We start from the raw sequence: 9375 nt of genomic DNA, 5'->3' as shown, positions 1-9375 counted from the left end.
AACTTACTATTTTGATATAAGTAGGAGTCCTTGAACTCTAGACCTCTCACTTATATTTCCTCCTTCATATGATACAGGAATGATATAGCAATATAAATATCCTATGAGTGGTCTATAAATCAATGATCACGTTGAAACTCATAATAATTCATGAACTAACCCAAGTAAGGTACTAAAAAATTATAACAAGTAAATAAAGCTTAAAAATTACAGATGTCGTGTACCCTAAAAAAGATTCTGTGCAATTGTGAGAACCCTGAAAAATATATATATAAATATCATTTTGTATTTCATTTGCATTTATTTTAGTTACTTACCTTGAGATTAGAAATATTTCATATAGTGAATAAGTGGTTAATTAAATGCCTAATTGAATTCTTATCAAAATTTAGAATTTAAAAATATCTTGATATAATTAAGAATAACGGGGTAAGGGGAAATGGAGTACCTATAAGACATAATTAATATTGGATTGAGAAAGTTCATTAGATTAAATGAACATACAAGTTAACTTTGAAGTCAAGTATGTTTTACGGTTTGAAAACGATTAAGTTAATAAGTCGAGATAAAAGGGATAAATGAATATTATGAATGTTAAATTCATATATTAAGGCCAAACTTGATTTTAATAGTTAAATAATAAAGGGAGTATGATAAGTGATCACTTACAAATTATTAATTTGCTCAAAAAGTAGGCTATCCTGCTTAAATGTCCCGTTTCCTCAGGAAAATGAATTTTGTCTTTGAATAAATATGTAAAAACAATTTTAAAGTCGCAAACACGTTAAATGTGCAAAATATTGAGTATTTTCAAATTGGGCTACGTGAATATATTTTACCTCATGCACTAAACTACAAAAATTCATTTTGTTGCACGATCATATGAGAAATGAGGATTTGAAACACATTGCCAATTAGTTATTTCTTTTCCTGGCTTAAATTAGCTTCATTATTCTTGGAAAATGATTTCACTTGCATTTTAACTCTTTAATAAATTGTAGCACTAAGATTTAATTATTGTTAAATAAGTGCGTAGAGATAAACGTTAGGTGCAAATATAAGAAATGTGCCAAACCACTAAACTTCTTAATTTTGTTACCTTAAATTCATATTTCAATGGTAAACTATTTCATTGATCTAACAATTAATTTCTTTGAATTCTAGTATTGTAATTAATTGTTTTGAAATAATGCGTAAAGATAATTTTTATGAAATAAATAATATAATTGTGCCTAATATTGAATTATTCGGTTTTGCTATATTAAATTAATATTTCTTGAGTTAGATTAATTTTCGCCTTAAAATAAAATGTTAGATTTTTATTACAAGGTCAAACTTGATTTTAATAAGAAACTAATGAAGTATGAATGTTGGGAACCTTAATACTAAGTTGTAATCTATAAAAATTCGATAAAATGGTTTAGGTATACCAAAGTATAATTAGGCCATTAAATCATACTTGAGGAAAATCTCGATAACCAAAGTCTTGCAAGATTAGCGATTTAATTAGGCGATCAAATCACACTTGGGGATAATTTTTGGAGCTAAGTTAGAACTAAGGATTTAAGGGGATAATAGGAGGAGAAGTGAATAGGCCAAAATGCCTTTAGAAATTCACCAAATCCTCACTTCACCATAACCTTACAAAGCCGAACCAAACACTCCTTACAAGCTCTTCCACCACCGCCCATTTCCACCAATCAAAAGCTTAAACCAACTCAACACTCAACAATTTCTGCAGCTCAACATCTTCAAAACCGCGGCACCCTTCATTCATCTTCATTCCATATCCCAGACCACAAACACATTCCTTCTCTGCCTAGTTACCATCGACAAAGCAGGACCAAAGGAAGAAGCCGCGGGCTGCACTTCCATTTCATCTCTGCCTGTCCGTAAGCTAGAGGAGGGAGTAGGGAGAGCTGGTGGAAGTTGGAGGAGTTACTGGACCTCACCATCCTTGTTCACTTCAGACCAACACCATCAGCTGCAACCATCTTCACCAACACCATTTCCAGCTGCAAACCCAACCAGGACCACTGCCGTGCGTGTGTAAGCCGAGAGGGAGCAGAAACTTTTCTTTCAGATTTCGTGCGTGAATTTAATTGCTGTGAGGTAAATTTTCTGGAATGAAAATAGTTTATCAGAGGTAGATTAAGCTAGCCGTGGTCTTGCATGTGTTAATCTGTGCCATCAGATGTTGAAATCAAAGCTGTGGAAAATTCTATTTCGGCTAGATGGTTCTGCCAAGGAGCTGAGCTGATAGTGCAGCTTTAATGTGTTTTTCTGAAGTGATTTGAGCCTGAAATGGTGATTAACTAATCGAATCTCGGATGATTATTATGATTAGGGTCATGCATGAATTTAATTAGCCTGGATTACTTTGGAAATAAAAATGAAATAGAACTTTTCACATGCAAACTCATCCGAGTGTAGTCTCACCTAGTTCTGGATTTATGAAGGTGTTTTGCTGTTGCCGAGCTGATTTTCTGGTCTGGATGTTAGCTAATTAACTCAGCAATTGTGCATGTGAGACTTTAAGGGCAATAAAAGGCTTTAACTGAAGAGATATCGGATGATGAACCAAGGAACATAAGAAATTCTGTTTTGATGTAGTAATGTTGCCGTGAGTTTGTTTGGAAGTAATGCATCTTGATTTGGTTTAATTTTGTTGTTTTGAGCCTATAATCATATTTAGCTAGCTAATGACAAGAAATTTTAGCTTTGCATGTAGTTAATTAGTTGAGCTAGAACTGAAAATAAAAATAAGATGCAACCGGATTTTTGTGCAGCTCAAACCGAGGCTAGCTGGAGATTTTCTTGGAAATTCGACGATTTGGGTTATGATTCGAACCTAAATTTTTAACTAGAAATGTTACTCAGTTAATTAAGTATCCGTATGCCGAATTTGAGTATTTAAATCCCTGAATAAGCCAAGGAAGAATTTTATACAAGACAAATGGTTGCTGGAAAATTTAGCTAACCAAATGATTGAGCTGAAAATATTGAAGTGTTTCCGGATTTCACTAGTTGATATAATTTCTGGATTTGGGTTAGATGAGTACAATTGTAGTTTGAATCTGGATTGGATTTGGAAACCTTTATTAGCTAGCTACGTGTGTACATGTCCTAATAGAGTACCAAAAAATTCTATTTTAACCAAAGAAAATCCTGTTTTAGAACCATTGTTATTGCCAGAAATTTTGAGAAAGAGCCGTGAGATTTAAACCTGGAAATATTTGGGGGTTTGTAATCATGGTTTAATTTCAACTCCTGATCTGGAAATGTGCATTGTTTTGCTAAGAGATTTCATGAGGAAGCTGAGAGTTTTAAAGCATGTTTTAACCCAGAAAAACAAGATGAAAACAGGACGTCTCTTCATGCATGTTCATCCGTGGCTGATGGATAAAAGTTCTGAATTTTCTGGATGCTTTTAATTATGGAATGAATCTGATTTTTGAAATGGAAAATTTTAATAGCCAGCTAAGTGGTTGATTGCTGAATTTGAGTCCCTAACACCATGTTTAAACTAAGGAAAGCTTGGATTTTTGTAAACCTTTAGCTGCTGGAAATTTTGTTGATATCCGAGTGGTACCAACCAGAATTTCAGTTGTCTTTGGAAATTGTAATCAGTTTCGGGAATTTTATTTTATTTTCCTTGGATCATAATGGGTCAAAACTGCATGCGAGATGCAAATTTTAAGAGATACAAGTTGGGTAGCAATGTGATATTTAATATATGGGATGGTCTAACCAAAGATATGGGCATGCCAATGCTGGAAATTTTCCTTGTAGTTACCAAAGTTTGGGTACGAATTTCCAACTTAAATTGCGAAGTTATTCCTTGAAACTTAATGATTGGAAACACATGGAAAATGTTGATGTTAATGATTGTGGTTTGACCCTATTGCGTTCATGAAATTCTCAAAGAGTTAGATGTAAGAAGGTACTTGCTAAACGTATGTTTAAGCCTGGCCAGTGAAACAATTTCTACTCGTATTTCAATGCCTGAAAAGCTAATGGTTGAAATTTACTTTCATTAGTATATCATGTGTTGAAATTGTGGACAGTGGGCTCTATGAATTCCCACTTTTGAGTTGATGGTTGAGTTATTGGAAATTGGCTGATGGTGGGCTCTATGAACTCCCACCCTGAATGGATAACTGAATTGCTGAAATTCTTAGAAATCTGTGCTACTATTTTGTGAAACTGTGAGTTGATATAAGTGCTGATTACCAAGTGCTAAGTATTGGCGAAGCCTTGGTAAATTTTCCTGCTTATGCTTAGATATAAATTTGTTGGAACACAGGGCTAAGAATTGATGAGCTCTAGTGTTATTACTGTTTAAATTCTAATTGTGCAATATTGAGAAAATGTGATTTTGGATTGGAATCGAAAATGTGAGAAGTGTACCGACCTTGTGACTCCAAGTAAATGCTTGACTAAGTAAATGAAAAATATTTTGCTTCAAGTTTTGAACGGTACAGATCTAGCATCGTACTACTAAACATAGTATCTACTATTTTTGCCTTAGAAACTTGGGCAACATGACTTTTACCCCTTAAGCTAGACTAGCCTTATTAATTTGGGAAAATGATTTCCCCAGACTCAAAACCTTAGTTTTGTTTCAAATTCCTTCCTTCTTTATAAATCGTCTAAGGCTAGTTGTAACTAAGGAAAAGTTTAAAAGGTGAGTCTTGATCACCTTAGCTATATGCATAGAAAACTCGCTCGGCAAGAAAGACCTTATTTCCTTTTAACAAGCAGCTTTAGCAACAATTGTATAAGAAACCTTATCCTGAAGCCTTAGCAATAAATTTTGCAAGCACCGCCATTCAAAGGAACTTTTTCTCAAGGTATACTCTTAGCCTCGATATTAAATAGCTTTCCGACTTATTTTAAGAAAATAATAGTAGTATTTTTCTTTAAGGAAAAGTATTTCAGGAGAACGATGAGAGATATGGTACTGATCTCACAAGCTTGATTCCAAGTAAATATTTTGAGAAAAGTAAGCTAGCAACATGCTAGAAAACTCTACATGTGCAAGCCAACAGTTCCAATAGAAAACTTATGGCTTAAATTCTGATATTCTAGGATTTTACGAGGACGCGGAACTCGATCCTCAATCCAATATCTGAACTTCACTCTTGGTGAGTGTCCCTGCTTGTTCTATGTTATGTGGTTAAGCGCTTTATCAATTCGCTATGTGATAATTGTCAAAATGCAATAAATAATTTTGATCCATCGAAGTGAGCAGTGTGTACTTTATCGCACTAGCCGTTCGAGTGGTGACATGTGTGAAACATTTTCTAATGAATCTGTGAATCTATATGTAGTTGCGTCGTTGGGTGAATCCCTCGACATCTGAATCCAACTACCATAACATCTGAATCTGTAGTTGCGTCGTTGGGCGAATCCCTCGACATCTGAATCCAACTACCATAACATCTGAATCTGTAGTTGCGTCGTTGGGTGAATCCCTCGACATCTGAATCCAACTACCATAACATCTGAATCTGTAGTTGCGTCGTTGGGTGAATCCCTCGACATCTGAATCCAACTACCAAAACGTCGTTGGGTGAATCCCTCGACAAATTTATTACGGGTATATCTCGAGTATACTGCGTCGGTAGATGAAGTTTGGGCCCAAAGCAGAGGTATGAATGGTGACGGGTTAGGATTAAAATAAGTGGATCTACATGGACTATAAGTAGTGAAAGTTGACGGAGGGTCAACTACGATGGTATCTAATCAAGCGTGGAAATTGGCTCCTGAGAGCCCTGTATCCTACCCTGTGTTGTTACTCGCTTTCCTACTTGTTTAATGCTGCAAATTTCTACCTGTTAAATGTTTATTTGGATGCATGTTTTGGGGCACCACTGAGCTTCGGCTCACCCCACGTTTATTTGTTTTCCTTACAGGTTTTGAGGCTTGAGAAGTTGGATGCTGTTTTTATTTGGTTACGCGTGTGTTTGGACAATGTGGTTTTTAAGAATTGTAAATTTCAGTTTGTAACGTGTAATCCTGCTTGCGTACTTTCGCCTTTGTGTTACCACCTGATCTGGAAATGTGTGGCTCTCGTGGTGACCTATGGCTGGGGTATTTTTATGTTTCCGCTGTTTGGGTTTTTGTACGTTAGGATTGTACGACTTTGTTCTTGTAAAGCGCGTGAATGATAGTTTTAAGAGCCGTCGAAGGGCTGACTTATGTCACTGTTATCCCTGAAGTTACTGTGGAGTTATAAAGCTTTACTTGGAAAAATTGCTGAGGTAATAGATTAGACTTTTCTTCGGAGGAATTCAGGTTTGAAATGCGTGCTTGAGTCCTGGCGAGAGCTGGGCAGACGATCCGCCAACCCTTTGGTTCGCCTCAGGGGAAAGTGGGGTCGCCACAGCAATGCACGTCGACAACCACTAGGCAGTAATTAGAGCCATGCCATGGAGCAAGCGTAATTCACGACAAAGTCATATACCATCAAGACCAAAATGCTAAGTACACATTAGAATTGAGCGTTACTAGATTAGCCTTCATATGACTGCCTAATCTAAAACGGGAAGAAGATATTCTGTCGTCTATTTGCTCAGTATGGTAATGCTGACAAGGCGATCCTAATGATCGTATTGAAGACAGTCAGGGTTGCATTATTCCATAAGGGCGATGACTGGTTTCCACAGGTCAATAATGTCAAGATCACAATTTCATGACTTCAAACTAAAACTTAAAATTTAATTCTACATATTTGTTATACATCTAATATTGATAGTATATATATATTGTCAGTATATAGAAAATTAGCTCTAGATTAAATCAAGTATTAGAACACCTTATATTTGGCTTACTTGAGAATTGGTGCTTGCCTCCCCAGCGGTTTCTCCTTAGATGAACCACAACTGCATTAACATCAAAACTTTTCAACATTTCAATTTTCCAAAAGTTAGGGAAAAGAATCCCCGACTCACCAGCGTGATCTATAAATTTTTAACAGTCCAATTTTCCAAAAGTTATTTTTCAAGTAATGATACGAATTAGAATTAGTAGTACTTAAGTCTTTTATTTCAGAAAGATCACAGAAGAATAATGTTCAAAAGGCTAGTTATATTGCCTTCAAGGATTGTAGTAGCTTGCAAGAAGCAACCAGAGAGAAACTGTTAATTATCCTGCACATACTATAAAAAGCACTTTGCCTCCAATCTCCATGTTGGGTATTCCAGTAATTTCGCATGGCAGATTATCTCCTCTTCCAGCTCGTGGTACATAACAAGGAGATGCTGTCCTCCAATCCAATGGTTTGGTGCGGGATGTTAATCACGTTGTCTACCTAACCCCCGCAGTTTGCTTTACGCATGTCTTAACTTTTACCTAAAATCCAAAAAAGAATGAAAAGTATGTGTACGTCCATGGAGATTAAATATGTAAAAGAATGAAAAACATGTATGTCCATGAAGATTAATATAATCCAACCAAACAAAGGATCAGAAAAATTTTACACAAGTTTGGCTTTATGTTAATAGTGCCCCTACTGTTTTGACCTCAGAAAGTTAGTTGTCTTCGTGGGTTCGCACATTAGGTGCAAATATCTAGGCTATCAATGGACTAGGTCTAGCCGCAGAATCAGTGGCGAAACCAGAAAATCTTCTCAATGGCCCAGGTGTAGCCGCGGACTACGTCTAACCCAAATAAAAGTCACTGCAAATAATATAGACCTTATTTATGGTTAAACATTATCAATGCCTTAGTGGGGGCAAAGAGTTGAATTTATCATTGTTTTATAAATTTGCACAAGTTTATGCGTTCCTAGACAAAGGGAATGGTGGAGGCAGTGGAGCGAGGATCCAGTGCAGTTAGAGTTTGGTATGATTCAATCCAGTTATTATCCTTTTTATATTATTTGGTGTTCAATTACATTGTATTTTTGAACTCGAAGTAAAAGTAATGTATATGAATAAAATATTTAACATATATTCAATATACCATTATGATTTATTTGTATACCAAAACTTTAAACATGTAAAATGATTGGACGAAACCGCACAAAATACAATTGTATTGAGTTCGTGTCCGAGGTAGTGGGGGCAGCTGGCGTTGCTCGAATTCGATCATTTTTCCCCAATCCGGAATAGCTAGCAGTTTCGTTTACCTAAATCCGATCCTAATCCATTTCATCTACAATCTAAATGAGTTGGACGATGATTTACATTCTTCCACTTCTTTTGGACCCGGATCCAATTAATATAACTATTTTAATAAAAATTATATATTCATTACAATTTGTTACTAAATCACTTATTTTCTGTTAAATCAAGTAATTGTTACTATTATTCTCATTTTATTGTTATTATTGTATTGATGAAATTTATGCAAACATAAAATAATTAATCTTTCCTACACTGACAATGTATATACTGTCAGCATTAGATGAATAACAACTATGCAAAATTTGAATTGCAAATTCAACTTTTGTACACATGTTATGAATCTAACGGTGATAGTGTATACACTGTCAGTGTATATAAGATTTACTAAACATAAAATTGCAAAATTATTGAAAAATTATTATATTATATTTAGTGCGGTTGGAGGTTAACCTTGGGATGGAGGAAAGAATATGATACTGCCAAATATATGCACATTGATTTTGCTTTCTTTTGATGGATACTCAACCTGGGAAAAAGTAAAGGAAGACTAGATTTTGCTTTGATGGGAAGTGGCTCCAATACAAAGAAGTTTCAGGAATTATCATATCCGGGGTGCTTGGAACAAAAGGCAAACTGGGTCAAGGTGCTTTGGAGAGGACATTAGTAATGTAGGGATGCTTTATGAGATTAATAATGTTTCTTAAAAGACTCTATAAGTTTATTTATCAACAAAATCAAACATGTGGATTTGATTTTATATTAATTTATTCATACTATTTTTTCCCCTATTTTGGGTCCAACTTGCCTTTTTTATTTTGTCTAACTTCTAGATGTCACTTGCCAGCCACGTGGAAGGAAACAACAATTAGGGATAAACTATTCCCTTTTACAGTGTACATATTTGATTAAAATTAATTTCAAATTAAACTATATCAGAATTAGCGTAAAATACAAGGAAGCCCTTGTGTACAAGTTAACTATATAGTCAATGTCCAAGTTAACTACTTATGCCTTATGATTTGAAAACTTATATTTTAGCCTCTATGGTTTTGATTAAAATTTATCATTAGTTTTCTTGTTAAATTTAATGACAACCTATTTAAATCAAAGATAGATGACATTACCAGAATACCCTTTAATTCCAGGTGTTTTTCCTTTAATTCGAGGTTAAAATAAGATTGTAAAAAAAGAAAACTTAAAGGTCAAACTATAATTAAAAAAATCAAGGTAACAATGAAAGGTC

General features: G+C 34.8%; 1 long non-coding RNA gene across 1 annotated transcript; it reads left to right on the top strand.

Annotated features, from left to right (window-relative positions):
* Nucleotides 1-1311: 1311 nt before the first annotated feature.
* LOC140013288 (uncharacterized) lies at nt 1312-6483 on the top strand. The gene is made up of 3 exons (XR_011820362.1): nt 1312-2112; nt 5092-5147; nt 5919-6483. It is a non-coding gene; the product is annotated as an uncharacterized lncRNA (long non-coding RNA).
* The last annotated feature ends 2892 nt before the right edge of the window (nt 6484-9375 follow it).

This window comes from Coffea arabica, chromosome 8c (assembly GCF_036785885.1).
Source record: "Coffea arabica cultivar ET-39 chromosome 8c, Coffea Arabica ET-39 HiFi, whole genome shotgun sequence".
Classification (NCBI taxonomy): Eukaryota; Viridiplantae; Streptophyta; class Magnoliopsida; order Gentianales; family Rubiaceae; genus Coffea; species Coffea arabica.
The sequence above is the reverse complement of the archived record's forward strand: the minus strand, read 5'-3'. Positions and strand labels throughout refer to the sequence as shown.